Below are 15,903 nucleotides of genomic sequence, written 5' to 3' on the forward strand. Positions count from 1 at the left end.
TTTTTATTCAAATAAAAATCTTCCTTTGAGTTATACCTGAGTCCCAGTAAAGAAAATCAAATATAGCCAAAAACTTCGTGAAACTTTCATGAAGAGTAAAAAAGTTCTGTAATTGTATGCTATTGATGACAATCCAAGATGGAGCAATAGTATATAGTATGGTATTGATGTGATGAAGGATATTTTATCATATTTATTTCACTTTAACACTAGCAGACTCACCAGGGATAGATATTTATCTATTTATCTCTGCCTTCTATTTATCCAGAGGGCTAGATTTGTAGACTTTGTATTTTCTTGATAAAAATATTTTCCTGGGGTGACTGGGTGGCTCTCTGTGTTAAGTGTCAGCTTTCAGCTCAGATCATGATCCCAGGGTCCTGGGATGGAGCCCCACATCCAGCTGTCTGCTCAGCGGGGAGTCTGTCTTTCTTTCTCTCCCCCGCTTTCTCCCCCTGCTTCTCCCCACCACTCATTCTTTCTCCCCCTCTCAAATTAATTAATTAACTAAATATTTTCCTACTTCAGTATATTCTTTTGGAATCCACTTTTATAACTAGAGCGAGATAGGAATCTCTTTCTCTGCCAAAATGATGGTTTGCATCATTTTCAAAAATATATGCATGTTTCCCCACTGATTTCAATTCTAACTATATAAATTCCTGAAATTTGGGGTTAAGTATTAAAACATAGGAGTTATTCCAGAAAACTAAAAGAAATACCTGTAAAAATTTGGACCTATCAAAAATCAGAGAAAGGAACTTTTTTTTTTACTTTTTAAAAATTCAATGTTTTTTTTTTTTAAAGGTTTTTTTTTATTTATTTATGATAGGCACACAGTGAGAGAGAGAGAGGCAGAGACACAGGCAGAGGGAGAAGCAGGCTCCATGCACCAGGAGCCCGACGTGGGATTTGATCCCGGGTCTCCAGGATCGCGCCCTGGGCCAAAGGCAGGCGCTAAACCGCTGCGCCACCCAGGGATCCCAAAATTCAATGTTTATTACTAATTTGGGGGTAGCATATAGTGATTCTCAATGGCAATAATAACCAGTGTTGGTTACATCAAGTGCCCTCTGTAATGCCCATCACCCAAACACCCCATCCCCCCTCCTCCTTCCCCTCCAACAACCATCAGTTTTGTTCCTATAGTTGAGTCTTTGATGCTTTACCTCCCTCTCTGTTTTTATTCTATTTGATTTTTCCTTCCCTTCCCTTATGTACATTGGTTTTGTTTCTTAAATTCCACATGTGAGTGAAATCATATGATATTTGTCTATATCTCTGACGTATTTCGCTTAGCCTGCCACCGTCTAGTTCCATCCACATTGTGGCAAGGGACAAGATTTCATTCTCTTTGCCAGCTCTGTAGTAGTCTACTGTATAGAAATACCACCTCTTTTTCATCTATTCATCAGTCAGCAGACATCTGGGTTCATTCCATAGTTTGTCTCTTGTGGACATTGCTGCTGTAAACACAGGGGTGCAAGGACCACTTTGAATCTGTAACTTTGTGTCCTTTGAGTAAATACTTAGTTGTGCCATTGCTGGGTTGTATGGTAGCTCTAGTTCTAACTTCTTGAGGAACCTCCCTACTGTTTCCAGAGTGGTTGCAGGAGCTTGCATTCCCACGAATCAACAGTGCATGAGGGTTCCCCTTTCTCTGCATCCTCACCAGCATCTGTGGTTTCCGGAGTTGTCCATTTCAGCCATCTGACGGTGGTTTGTCATTGTGTTTTTGAGTTGCATTTCCCTGATGATGAGGGACCTTGAGCATTTTTTTCACATGTCTGTTAGCCATTTACCTGTTTCATTTGCAAATATTGAACTACTCCTGCAAAAACAGGACCTATTTAATAGTTGAATTATTACCTGGGAAAAGGTGCTTCCCTAACACAAGGATAAAGGAGAACTCTAAAGAATACAGAACCACATCTTCTTTATGTATACAATGGAATATTACTCAGCCATTAGAAGTGACAAATACCCACCATTTGCTTCAATGTGGATGGAACTGGAGGGTATTATGCTGAGTGAAGTAAGGCAATCGGAGAAGGACAAAAATTATATGTTCTCATTCATTTGGGGAATATAAATAATAGTGAAAGGGAATAGAAGGGAAGGGAGAAGAAGTGTGTGGGAAATATCAGAAAGGGAGACAGAACATAAAGACTCCTAACTCTGGGAAACGAACTAGGGGTGGTGGAAGGGGAGGAGGGCAGGGGGTGGAGGTGAATGGGTGACGGGCACTGAGGGGGCCACTTGACGGGATGAGCACTGGGTGTTATTCTGTAAGTTGGCAAATTGAACACCAATAAAAAATAAATTTATTATTAAAAAAAATAATACAGTACTGCAGCCGGAGTCCTAGCTCCACCAGGTAAATCTGTCTGATGGAATTTCAGTTGGGAAGTAAGCTACGTAAGGCAGGGAGCTCGTCACTGTTCTGGCAAAGTGGGCACACATATCTGGTTTCTGGAAGCATCAACGGTGGACAGACAAGTCCCTGACAGGGCAGGTTTAAAGCTGGAGCGGCTGTGGCAGGGAAATCTGGGAATGTGGCTCCCTCGCCGGCTCTGAGGAAAGGCCAGGGGAATCCCTAACAAGCAACACAAGGCACATGGGGCTAGCTGCTGCACACTGTGCACTTGGCTGGCGATGCTGACACTCTGGGCAGAGCGGCCTGTCTCAGCACTTACTGGTCTCCATCATCATGTCTCCAGTGCTTACGTTTTTGCGCCCTAGTTTTTTTTTTTTTTTAATCACATTTATGTTAGTTTTTCAAACCACTAACATCTAGCTTTATGATTCTCCCCAGCATGCATCTGCTTTCTTTTAATGAAGTTCTGCTTTTATATGTGTAATATAGTTGCTTCTACTGTCTTCTGTTCTATTTGCTATTTTTCTTTGGCTTCTTTTTTTTTTTAAGATTTTATTTATTCATGAGAGACAGAGAGAGAGAGAGAGAGAGAGAGGCAGAGGCACAGGCAGAGAGAGAGGGAGAAGCAGGCTCCATGCAGGGAGTCCGACGCTCGATCCCAGGTCTCCAGGATCATGTTCTGGGCCGAAGGCGGCGCTAAACCACCGCCACCCGGGCTGCCCTGTTCTTTGGCTTCTTAAAGGAGAAGATTTTTTACCCGATTATCAGCATTTCTTCTTCTCTAATATAGACACGTGCAAGTTTGTTTGTGCCTCTAATCTATATCCCACGCAAAATTTGGACAAGGCTGTGCTGCGGGGACGTGGGGACGTCCTGAGCCCTGCACACATCAGGGCGCGCAGCCGGGCAGAGGCCACCAGGGTTCAGACGCTTGAGGCAGAACTTGGTTCGAAGGGGGGCCTGGGGGCCGGAGGAGGGGAGCAGCGAGGAGGGGAGGAGGGGCAGCCTGTCCTCACGCTCTGAGACCACATTTCCCCGCCCAGTGGCTTTCCCCACCAACACTCCCTGTCCAGTGTCAGGGGCCAGGGATCCCGCAGGGCGCAGCCGGGGTTCCTGCCAGAGCCTCCCGGTGGGGGGGGGGGGGGGCTGCTTCCCCGGGGGCCAAGGCCGAGGGTGGACCTGCTTCCCCGGGAAGCAGGGCTGGGGGCGGGATTCAGCCCACACTGCAGGCCGAGTTCCTGTGGCCTGTGGGCTGTTGTAAGAAACAACAAATGTTGGAGAGGACGTGGAGAAAGCGTAACTCTCTTGCATTGGTGGTGGGAACAAAAACTGGTACAGCCACTCTGGAAAACAGTATGGAGGTTCCTCAAGAAGTTAAAAATAGAGCTACCCTATAACCCAGCAATTGCACCACTGGGTATTTACCCCCAAAATACTGATGTAGTGAAATTCTGGGACACCTGCACCCCAATGTTTGTAGCAGCAATGTCCACAATAGTCAAACTGTGGAAGGAGCCACTATGTCCTTTGACAGATGGATAAAGAAGATGTGGTATATATACAATGGAATATTACTTAGCCATCAGAAAGATGAATACCCACCATTTGCTTCAACATAGATGGAATTGGAGGATAATATGCTAAGTGAAATAAGTCAATTGGAGAAGGACAATCATCATATGGTTTCCACTCATACGTGGAATATAAGAAATAGTGAAAGGGATTATAAAGGAAAGGAGGGGAACCCAGTGGGGAAAATTAGAGAGACAAACCATGGGAGACTCCCAACTCTTGGAAACAAAACAAAGGGTTGCAGAAGAGGAGGTGGGTGGGAGGATGGAGTAACTTGATGATGGGCACTAAAGAGGGCACTTGATGGGATGAGCACTGGGTGTTATACTATTTGTTGACAAATCGAATTTAAATTTTAAGAAAGTAGGTGTGGAGGCACAATGGAAATGCTATGTACTTTACACTGAGAAACAAAACGTTACTTGAATGTAGCTTTGAACTAGCATCCAATATAAGGGAGTTAGAACCTATCTCAAAAGTAGGTGTGACACATATTAAAGTAGGCAGATGCTCAACCACTGAGCCATCCAGGCGCCCCCTGCCAAATTATTTGAATAGACATTTCATTAGAGAAGATAAATGAATGTTTAATAAGCCTATGAAAATATGCTCAACATCATCAGTTAATAAGAAAATACATTAAAACCATAATGAAATACCACTACACACCTACTAGAATGGCTATAAATTTTTTTTTAAAAGACAGTAACAATACTGGCAAGGAAGTGGAGAAACTAAAACTCTCCTACCTTGTTGTGATAACGTAAAATGGTATAGCCAATGTAAAATATTGGTGTTTGGTGTTTCTTAAAATGTTTGGTGTTTCTTAAAATGTTAAAAAAACTTATCATACAAATCAGCAATTCTACTCCTAAGAATCTATCCAGGAAAAATGAAAACCTTTGTTCACACAAAGACATGTACATAAATATTCTCAGCACCATTATTCATTATAGTCCCAAACTGGAAATAACCCAGGTTTTCATCAATTAGTAAATGGGTAAACAAAATGTGGTATATCCATCCAATGAAATACTATGTAGCAACATAATAGAATGAACCTCTGATACATTCTATAACATAGATGAACATCAAAATCTTTATGCCAAGAGAAAGAAGCTTAACACATAACACTGCCTATTGTATAAGTCAATTTACATGAAATATTCAGAAAAGGCAAATTGAGACAAAAACAGATAAGAGGCTGAGGTGGGAGCACTGATTAACTGCAAAAGAGCATGATCAAACTTTTTTGGGATGATGGAAATGAAAACTGGATTTTGGTGATGGCTTAATTAAGAATTGTGTAATTATAAACTCACTAAAGTAAAAAAATCATTGAACTATATTTACAATGGGTGGATATTAAAGAACACAAATCATACCTTAATAAAGTGGTTAAAAAATTTTAAGCCAAAATTCTTTTTTTTTTTAAGATTTTATTTATTTATTCATGAGAGGCACACACAGAGAGAGAGAGAGAGGCAGAGACACAGGCAGAGGGAGAAGCAGGCTCCATGCAGGGAGCCTGATGTGGGACTCGATCCTGGGTCTCCAGGATCATGCCCCTGGCTAAAAGCGGCGCTCAACCGCTGAGCCACTGGGGCTGCCCTAAGCCAAAATTCTTATGAAGAAATAACAAATAATATTGTTATATACATTTAATGGCTCACTTTCATTAAAATTACATTAAATTTGTGCCCTGTCCTATAAAATTTGAGAGCCATGATTGTGACTTCCCAGGGAACCCAAATATTTGGGACTTTTAGGCAGCAAGTGAGATCATAGATGCATGCACCAGTATTATGAGAGGAAAAAGAGCCACAGAAGTTCCTAAGATCTACCATGGGGAATATAAAAGCTTCCCTCCTGGTGGATTCTAGGCCTCCCTGTGATTAGATTATTTCAGAGTACAGATTTTCCCCAAATGACCATCTAGCCAGAACATGGGATGCCATCAGAGCAGGTGGTTTGAGCCAGGCAGGTCTCATGTCAGTTTTATGAATCCAGTTGTCTTCCTCCATTGATGCAATCTCAGAAACTTTTATTCCCTCAAGATTATCACCATTGGCTTCTAACTTTTAGTTGTAGGAATACTTTGAGAAATGTGAGCGAGAAAAGCATGAATGGAGAGATGGAAACCAAGTCTGCAGAAGCCAGTGTGGTTTGAGCATGGAAAATTACCTGCTCTGGCCTAGCTAGCAGGGAATCTTGTGCAGACGGAATGAGGGTATAATATAGTCAGAAGTCCTGGATTCATGTTCTTGCACTGAGCGTGTTACTTGCAAGCCATGTGACCTTGGGCCGGTAATTTAAAGTCGTAAAGACTGTTCATATGAAGATAAAGTAATAATGATGCTTTCCTGATACCAACAACACATTCATTTAAAGAGACTGTACGCTGTGGGCATAGAGTGAAGTCAGGCAGTTCGAATTTTACACCTGAGTCACAGTGCAGTCCAGGGCATGTTTCTTTGCTTTGTTTTCATTGGGAGAATACACTTGCCCAGAGAAGTTAAATGTTTACTGTGAAAGCACTTGTGCACCTACCTCAGGAATTATTCTCCCTCAATTTCTTTCCTGATTTGTCATCTTTACCCAAATATCTAAATGTTGAAGCACACCATCAGGGCTCAATCCCCAGTCCTGTTTCTCCCCAGATGATCTCATCCAGTGTGACTTCTTCAAATACCATCCTATGTGTATGTCTATTAAATTTAATTATCTTTCCTGAGCTTCTCCTCTGAGCTCCAGATCCATATATCCAACTTCCCTAACCAACATTTCTATTAGGATGCTTAAGAGGCATTTCAAATCAAAGTGACAAAATTCAATTATTGATTTATCCTCTCCATCCCAAATCTTTCCCCTCAACACAAGCCCTCCACAAGGCAGGGATGGCATTACATCCATAAAAAAGATCCAGATAAAAGATTTCTAAAATCTATCATTAATCACTCTCTTTTCTCTCTCCCCATATGTGCTCTACTGGCAAGTCTTAACAACACTGGAGTCAAATTATATGCAGAATCCAACTACATCTTACCATTCACACTGCTACACACTAATCAAAATCCCCAACATCTCTTACCTTTTAACTAGTCTCTGCATCTGACATCATGAGCCAACCTTTCCCCCATAACCCCCAGTCTCTCCCTAGCATATCCTATTTTACCTTCTTGATAATATTTATTAGGGCCTGAGATTATTCTATCCACTTTTTGTTAACTCGTGCATTGTTTTTATACCCAAACCTTCCTTGAAACTAAGGTTTCTTGGGGCGCTTGGGTGGTTTAGCCAGTTAGGCATCTGACTCTTGGTTTTGGCTCAGGTCATGATCTCAGGGTCATGAGACTGAGCCCTTGCTAAATTCACTTACTAATCCTAAACACATGTATTTAGATCCTTTTATATTCTCTAGTTACATAATCATGTTATTCATGGAAAAAAGCACTTTTAGTTATTCTTTTCCAGCCTCATGCCACATGTTTCACTTTTTTTTTTTAAGATTTTATTTATTTATTCATGAGAGACACAGAGGGAGAGAGAGGCAGAGACACAGGCAGAGGGAGAAGTAGGCTCCATGCAGGGAGGCCAACATGGGACTCGATCCCAGGTGTCCAGGATCAGGCTCTGGGCTGAAGGCGGTGCTAAACCACTGAGCCACCTGGGCTGCCCCATGTTTCAGTTTCTTTCCTAATTGCCCTGACTAGGCCTCCAATACAATGTTGGATAGAAGTAATGATAAAGATACATAGAATTTGTCTTACTCCTGGGGGCACCTGGCTGGCTCAGTTGGTAGAGCATCTGACTCTTGATCTCAGGGTTGTGAGTTTGAGTCCCATGTTGGGTGTAGAGTCTACTTAAAATAAACAAATGAATAAAATTTAAAAATAGACAAAACTTTAAAGAAAGAACTTGTCTTATTCCTGATGATATGACAAAAGTTTTCAGTATTAACCATTGAGGAAGTTTGCAATGGAGTCTTTTTAAAAAAAAAAAAATTTATTTTAGAGAGTGAGAGCAAGCATGAGTGGGGGTGGGATAGAGGGAAAGGGAGACAAACAGAATCCCCTCTGAGTGGGGAATCTGATGTGGGTCTCCATCTCAGGACCCTGAGATCATGACCTGAGTCAAATTCAAGAGCCAGATGTTCAACCAACTAAGCCATCAGGCACTCCTCCTATGAAGTCTTTTGGGACTTGTATTATTCAATAGAATAAGGAATTTCCTTTTATTTCTAATTTGAAGAAAATTTTTTATCATAAAAATGGTATTGAGTTTTGCCAACCACAGTTTTTTTTGTACCTAGTAAGATAATTATGTTTTTTCTCACTTTTTCTGTTAGTGTTATGAGTTGATATTATTAATATGATTATATTTTATTTTTGAAACATCCTTTCATATCTAGTATAAGATCCACTTAAATAAGATGTATTTTTTCTTTCCATATAATACCATATATGGTATTTTTCATTCTTTTTCATTCTTATAATATCCTTATATTTATGCTGACTTCATAAAAAGATTGAAGAAGTTTTACATCTTTTTCTATTTTCCAAAAGAGTTTGGGCAAGATTGTTATTTCCTCCTCAGGTATTTGGAGGAAAATTTCATCAATGAAAAAATCTGAATATAGGAACTGTTTTGTGATTGCTCAGAATCAATTTCTTTAATAGATGTAGGACAATTTGGGTTTTCTATTTTTTTCTTCTGTTAGATTTGATTTTTATTTATAGTTATTTTTCATTCTTTCAAATTGTTAAATTTATTGCAATAATGTTCATAAAATCTTACATTTTGATATCTGAAGGACTTATAGCCCTGTTCTTTTAATTACTCTTATTGGCAATTTCTTCTCTCTTTCAATCATTGCTGATTTTACCAGCAGTGAAATATTTTATGAATTTATTTCAAAGAACCAATTTTTGACTCTCTTGATTTATTTTATATTCGTTTTAGATTTAAATAATTTCTGCTTTTATTATTTTTCCTACTTTTCTTATATTTGCTCTTTTTTTTTCCTTTTTGAGATAGAAACTTTATTTTTATCATTTTAATTCAAATACGTGGGATCCCTGGGTGGCTCAGCTGTTTAGTGCCTGCCTTCAGCCCAGGGTGTGATCCTGGAGTTCAGGGATCGAGTCACATCAGGTTCCCTGCATGGAGCCTGCTTCTCCCTCTGCCTGTGTCTCTGCCTCTGTGTGTGTGTGTGTCTCTCATAAATAAAATCTTTTTAAAAAATAATAATTAAAATATGTACTTTTTAAAAAGATTTTATTTATTTATTCATGAGAGACACAGAAAGAGAGAGGACACACAATATATATGTGTGTGTCTATATCCACATCCTTATCCATTCATCCATTGACAGACAATAAAGTTGTTTGCATATCTTGGCTAATTTGAATAATGCTTCAGTACGCATGGAAGTACATATATCTCTTCAATAACCTGTTTCATTTCTTTTGGATATGTACCCAGAAATGTGAGTGCTGGATCTTATGGTAGTTTTATTTTTAATTTTTTTGAGAAACTTCTATATTTTTCTCCATAGTGGCTGAACCAGTCTATCATCCCACTAACAGTGCATAAAGTATTCCTTTTCTCCACATCCTCACCAACATTTATTTCTTGTCTTTTTGATGACAGCCCTTCTTACAAGTGTGAGATGACATTTCATTGTGGTTTTGACTTTCATTTCCCTGATAATCAGTGATATTAAGCACTTTTTCACATACCTGTTGGCATTAGGATGTCTTTAAGAAAATGTCTATTTAGTTCCTCTACCTGTTTTCGATAGAATTTTGTTGTTGTTGTTAAGTTGCATGAATTCTTTATAAGTTTTGGATATCAATCCTTTATCTGATACATGGTTTGCAAATATTTTCTCTCCCATCCCATAGGTTGCCATTTTATTTTGCTAATTGTGTCTTTTGCAGTGCAGGAGATTTTAAGTCTGATATAATCCTGTTTATTGACTTTTTCTTGTGTTGTTCTGTTATGGTGCTTTTGATGCCATAAACAACAAAAAAAAAAAGAATTGTAAACATCAATGCCAAGGAAATTTCTTACCTATGCTTTCTTTTATAGTTTTGTAGTATCAGGTCTTGTTTAGTCTTTGATCCATTTTGAATTAATTTTTGTAGTGTAATACAGGGACCCAACTTCATTTTTCAGAATGTGGTAATTCAGTTTTCCTAACACCACTTGTTGAAGAAATGATCGTTTGGTCATTGGGTGTTCTTGATTCTTTATCAAATATTAACTGACTATATATATATATGAATTTTTTAAATTGTGGGCTGTCTATTCTGTTTTTTAAAAGATTTTATTTATTTATCCATGAGAGACACAGAGAGAGAGAGAGAGAAGCAGAGACACAGGCAGAGGGAGAAGCAAGTTCCATGCAGGGAGCCTGACATGGGACTCGATCCCAGGTCTCCAGATCAGGCACTGGGCTGCCCTGTCTATTCTGTTCTGTTGGTCTATGTGTCTATTTTTATTCCAGTACCATACTGTTTTTATTTACTCTAACTGTAGTATTGTTTGAAATCAGGAAGTGTGGGATGCCTCAGTTTTGTTCTTCTTTCTCATACTGCTCCAGCTATTTGGGGTCCTTTGTGGTTCCATAAAAATTTTAGGATTTTTAAAAAAATTTCTGTGAAAAATTGCATGGGATTTTGATAAGGATTGCACTGAGTCTATATAGATGGACATTTTAACAATATTAACTCTTACAATCCATGAATATGAGATGTCCTTCCATTTGTTTGTGTCTTTGATTTCTTTCAATAAAGTCTTGCAGTTTTCATTGTATGGGTCTTTCATTGTCTTGGTTAAATTTATTTCTAGGTATTTTATTGTTATTGATGCTATTATGAATAGGATAATTTTTAAATTTCTTTTTGAAATGTTTCATTATGAGTATATAGAAATGCAACTGTTTTCTGTGTACTGATTTTATATCTTGCAACTTTACTAATTTCATTGATTAGATCCAATGGTCTTTTAGTTGAGTCTTGGGATTTTCAACATATAAGATCAAATCTGCAAATAATGAAAAATTTACTTCTTTCTTCCCAATTTGGATGCCTTTTATTTCTTTGTCTTACTTTATTGCTGTAGCTAAGACTTCCAGTATTATGTTGAATAAATGTAGTGACAGTAAGCACCCTTGTCTTTTTCCTAATCTTGGAGGTAAACTTCTAATTTTTCTCCTTGAGCATAATGTTATATATGGGTTTATTTTATGTTGAGGTATATTCCTTCTATACTCAATCTGATAAGGGTTTTTAATCATGAAAGGATGTTGTGTTTGGTCAAATGCCTTCTCTGCATCCATTGAGATAATTATATAATTTTCATCTTTAATTCTATTAATGCTATGTATCACATTGATTGATTTACATGTGTTCAATCATCTTTGCATCCTAGGCATAAATACCACTTGGTCATGGCACATAATCCTTTTCATGAGTTCTTGAATTCCGTTTCCTAGTATTTTGTTAAGAATTTTTGCACTTATGTTCATCAAGGGTATTGGTTACAATTTTCTTCCCCACCCCATCCCATTTACTAAAGAAAAAGTAAGAAAAGATACAATGCAGGAAAAATACCAATCATCCTTTCATGTCAGGCTGAACAAGGCACAGTTATTTCTCCCCTTCCTCCTCCTACCCCCTACCCCAATTCCCAAATTCCCATTCACATCAGTTTAAATTTTGAGGTTCCTTTTTGGGAGTACTGGTGGAGAGGGAGTTAGATGAGCAGTGAAGCCTTGATTCTGGCCCCCTCTAAGTCCCAGGAAAAGGAAGATGCAGGCCCCATCAGTCAAGCAGAAATTGTATTTGGTGGTTCTTTGAAGTGGTTGCCCACCTCCCTATTCAAGCACTCAAGGAAAAGTATAGCAGCAGAGGATGAGCAGGTCTAAAGCTACCAGGTCACAACTGCTGAAGCATGGTCTATTCACCAATGCAACATTTCAGAAAGCAGTGAGCTGATTCTCCAGTGGTGAGCAGGGGACTACATATGAATTAGAGATCTGCAGGTCAATGAATCCTTGAAGGAAAAGTCCACAAGAACAATTCAGGAAAGTAGTAAGAAACAAGAGGTAGAAAACTGGGACAAAGGCACAGCAGGCTTCTGGAGGACTAGAGATCCTTTCTCTAAAGGTCAGAATCATTCTCATCTGCTGTAGTTCATCTCTCACAAATAACATTTCACCTTCAGTCAAGAAAGAAGCAAAGGAAAAAGATGCTTCATTTGAATTTGAGCCCCAGTTACATACTTCAGACTGTAGCTCCATATCTACCCCTTTTCCTAAAACACAGCCCCTGCTCAGAACCACAGTGTTTGGAAAGCAAAGTGGTCCTAGAGAGAAAATGGTGTTTAAGGGGGTAACATTGCATTTGGGTGCATGGCAGCCATTGGACCCCCTGATCTGGGGAAAGCATCTATGCTGGGGAGGCTCCCAACACTAGGAAATGGGACCAAAGTCTTTTCTACAGGGCCATTCATCCTTGGAAAGGAAGCTGGGTTTAGACCCAGGGTGCCAGTCAGCCTCGCTGAAAGAGCTGGGTTGATACTTCTCCACAGGGCCTGCTGGAGAAGAGCTCAGGGGCTCAGAAGTTGACCTGGGGAAATCATGACCAGAGCCTAATGGGCCAGTAGACCTTGGGAAAGCAGCAGAACTTGGGCCCTGCAAGCCACTGGTCCTTGGGAAGTTAGCTAAGTTGGGACCTCGAGTCCCAGGAATTCTTGGGAAAACTGCTGGATTTGAGCCCTGGAGGTCAGCAGATCCCTGGAAAATAACTGTATTTGAAGCCAATGTGCCAGAAGACTGAGAGAAGGCAGCTAAATTCAGCCCCCCTGAACCTGTCCTCCTTGGGAAGGGATTAGTATTTATCCCCTTGGGCCCAGCTAGGCTTGAAAAATGAACTGAATTATGGTTTCTGGTCCTGGTCCATGACCCTGGATATGGGAGATGGATTTGGCCCTGGAAGGCCAATTCCTTGAGAGCTGGGTCATGAGTTTGGGCCTATGGTGCCAGGGACTGTTGTCATGGAGGATGGGCTTTCCAAAAGCCTTTAAGGAAATAGCTGAATTTGCTCCTAAAAGATCTGCTGCTCCTATAATGGAGGCAAGATCTAGGCCTTGAGGTCCAGCCATTCTTAGTTAAGATCAGATCCTGTGCCCAGGTATCCAGATTAGGGCCTGGGGCCAGCTGCCCTGTGCCCAAGAGGCCAGGTATCCAGATTAGGGCCTGGGGCCAGCTGCCCAATGCCTGGGCTCAGGCTACTTGCTCTTGGGTTGGATCCAAGTCCCAGGCCTGGAAACATACCTGAACTCAGGGAAAGGTTTGTATCAATGAAGCCTGATCTCAGATTGGGACTTGATCCTGGTCCCAGGCCAAGGAGCTTATGACAACTACTCCCAAAGGGTAATAGGACACCTGCCCTCAGGTTGGGCCTGATCCAGGCTCCATGGGGCCACCACTTCTGGGGGCAGGATCTATTCTCTGGATACCACCTACCCTTGGGTTGGACATAGAACCTGGCCCCTGCGAGGCCCTTAACCTTGAATTGGACAGAGGCTCTGGGCCTGGAAGAGACCCTGCTATAGGGTTTAGAGAGGTCCTTGAAGTGGTTGAGCCTGGGCCCAAGAGGTCACCAGGCCTTGGGAAAGAAATTGTACCTGGGCTCTTAGAAAAGAAGCCTTGCCTGGGTCACAAGCACCAGCTCGGAAAGGTGCTGGATTTGTAGTCAATGAGCCTGGTGAAGTTGGAAAAGGCAATGGGTTTCTTGGAAATGAGGCCAGATTTCCACCAAGAGAGCTAATTGCCATAAGGAAGGAGTCAGAGTTCATGCCCAGTGGTGGCCTTTGTTCAGAACAGGGAACCATCTAGCTGATCTCAAGGTGGCAACTAAGCACGAGTCCAAGGAGTTGGCTGCTCTCTAGGGAAAATCCAGGGCTCTTTCATACTTTCTTGGGGAAAGGTGATAATGGGCTTGGGGTGAGTTTTGAAAAGGATCTTTTGGAGGTACCTGGGTGACTCAGTCAGTTAACCTTCCAACTCTTGGTTTTGGCTCAGGTCATGATCTTGAGGTCATGGGATTGAGCCCCACATCAGCTCTATGCTCAGTGCAGAGTCTGCTTCAGATTCTCTCTTCCACTTGCTCTCTCTCTCTTTCAAATACATAAATAAAATCTTAAAAAAGAAAAGAAAAGGATCTTGTTTTGATGCGTGCTGTCACCAGGTACCAGGTCCAGTCTTGCAGCCGAGCTCATCACAGTCCTGCTGCCCAGGAAGTGTGTTTGATAAGGACAACAAAAGTTTCCTCCAGATGGATGACTTTTCCATACAGGAAATGATGCCCCACAATCAGCACAGGGATTTCCCTAGTGTTGAAAATGTGGGTGTCCCATGAGGTTTCCAGCTAATCCAGTGCTGTAGCAAGCCTCAATCTCCCTCTTATAACTCCATCAGCACCCATTCTGCAAGGCCTCCAACCCCAGCACTGGAAATAACAGTTTGCACTATGAGTTTTCCATCTTTAAGAAGCAATTGAAAGTAAGCTGCAATGGGGGTCGCTGCAGTGGCACCATGGGGACAACCCATGACGTCCAAACCTCCACCTCCAGGGCAGCAACCACAAGTACTGCATGCACACTTCTGGCCCCAGGCTTCCAGCACTTTCAGAGCAGAACATGCAAGCATGTGCATATCTGTGGACATGGCAGAGAGAGGGGAAAACTCACCATATGTGAGTTGAGGAAGGGGTATGGGAAGCAGGCAGAAGAGAAAGCACAATTTTCTTTTCTTATAGTCTCCTTATCTGGCTTTCATATCAGGGTAATGGTGGCCTCAGAATTTAGCTTGGAGATGTTTACTCCTATTTGATTTTTTGGAAGAGCTTGGGAAAGATTGACATTAATTCTTCTTTAAATATTTGCTAGAATTCACTAATGAAACCATTTGATCCTGGGGTTTTCTGTTTGGAGAGGCTTTTGATTACTGATTCAGTCTCCTTACTCATCATTGGTCAGCTCAGACTTTCTATTTCTTCCTGATTCAATCTTGGTAGGTTGTACAATTTTAGGAAATTATCCGTTTCTTCTAATTTATTGGTATATAATCATTTATCATAGTCAAGATCCTGGATATTTCTGTAATGCCAGTTGTAATTTCTTTTTTTTTTTTTCCTGCTTCTGATTTTGTTTATCTGAGTCTTCTTTCTTTTGTCAACAATTTTTATTTTATTTAAATTAAGATACACAGATAATGTATTATTAGTTTCAGAGGTAGAGTTCAGTGATTTATCTGTTGCATATATAACACCCAGTGCTCATTACATGATGTGCCCTCCTTAATGCCCATCACTCAGTTACCCCATCCAGCCACCCCCCTCTTTCTTTCTGTTTTTCTTTAGTCTCACTAAAAGTTTGTAAGTTTTGTAAATCTTTTAAAAAAATAAGCTGTTAGATGTGTTGGTCTTTTCGGTTGATTTTCTGGTCTCTATTTCACCTGTTTCTGTTCCAGTCTTTATTATTCCCTTCCTTCTGCTAACTTGGGGCTTAATTTGTGCTCCTTTCCTTGATGTGTAAGGTTAGGCTTTTTATTTGTGATCTTTCAAATTTCTTTTTTGCTGTTGTTGGTCTTTAAATTTTTTTATTATTTGTTTTTAAGAGAGAGAGAGAGAGAGGCAGAGACACAGAAAGAGAGAGAAGCAGGCTCCATGCAGAGAGCCTGACACAGGACTCGATCCCAGGTCTCCAAGATCACACCCTGGGCTGAAGCGGCGCTGAACCGCTGAGCCACCCGTCTGCCCTGTTGGTTTTTTTAAATACTTTCTTTTTTTTTAAAGATTTTATTTATTTATTCATGACAGAGAGAGAGTGAGAGAGAGAGAGGGAGGCAGAGACACAGGCAGAGGGAGAAGCAGGCTCCATGC

The 15,903-nt window shown here is 40.6% G+C and overlaps 1 pseudogene; it reads right to left on the bottom strand.

The window, feature by feature from the left end:
* Positions 1-11,274: 11,274 nt before the first annotated feature.
* LOC119865845 lies at positions 11,275-14,503 on the bottom strand (annotated as a pseudogene).
* Between the last annotated feature and the right edge of the window lie 1,400 nt (positions 14,504-15,903).

Source organism: Canis lupus, chromosome 25 (genome assembly GCF_011100685.1).
Source record: "Canis lupus familiaris isolate Mischka breed German Shepherd chromosome 25, alternate assembly UU_Cfam_GSD_1.0, whole genome shotgun sequence".
In the NCBI taxonomy this organism is placed as follows: Eukaryota; Metazoa; Chordata; class Mammalia; order Carnivora; family Canidae; genus Canis; species Canis lupus.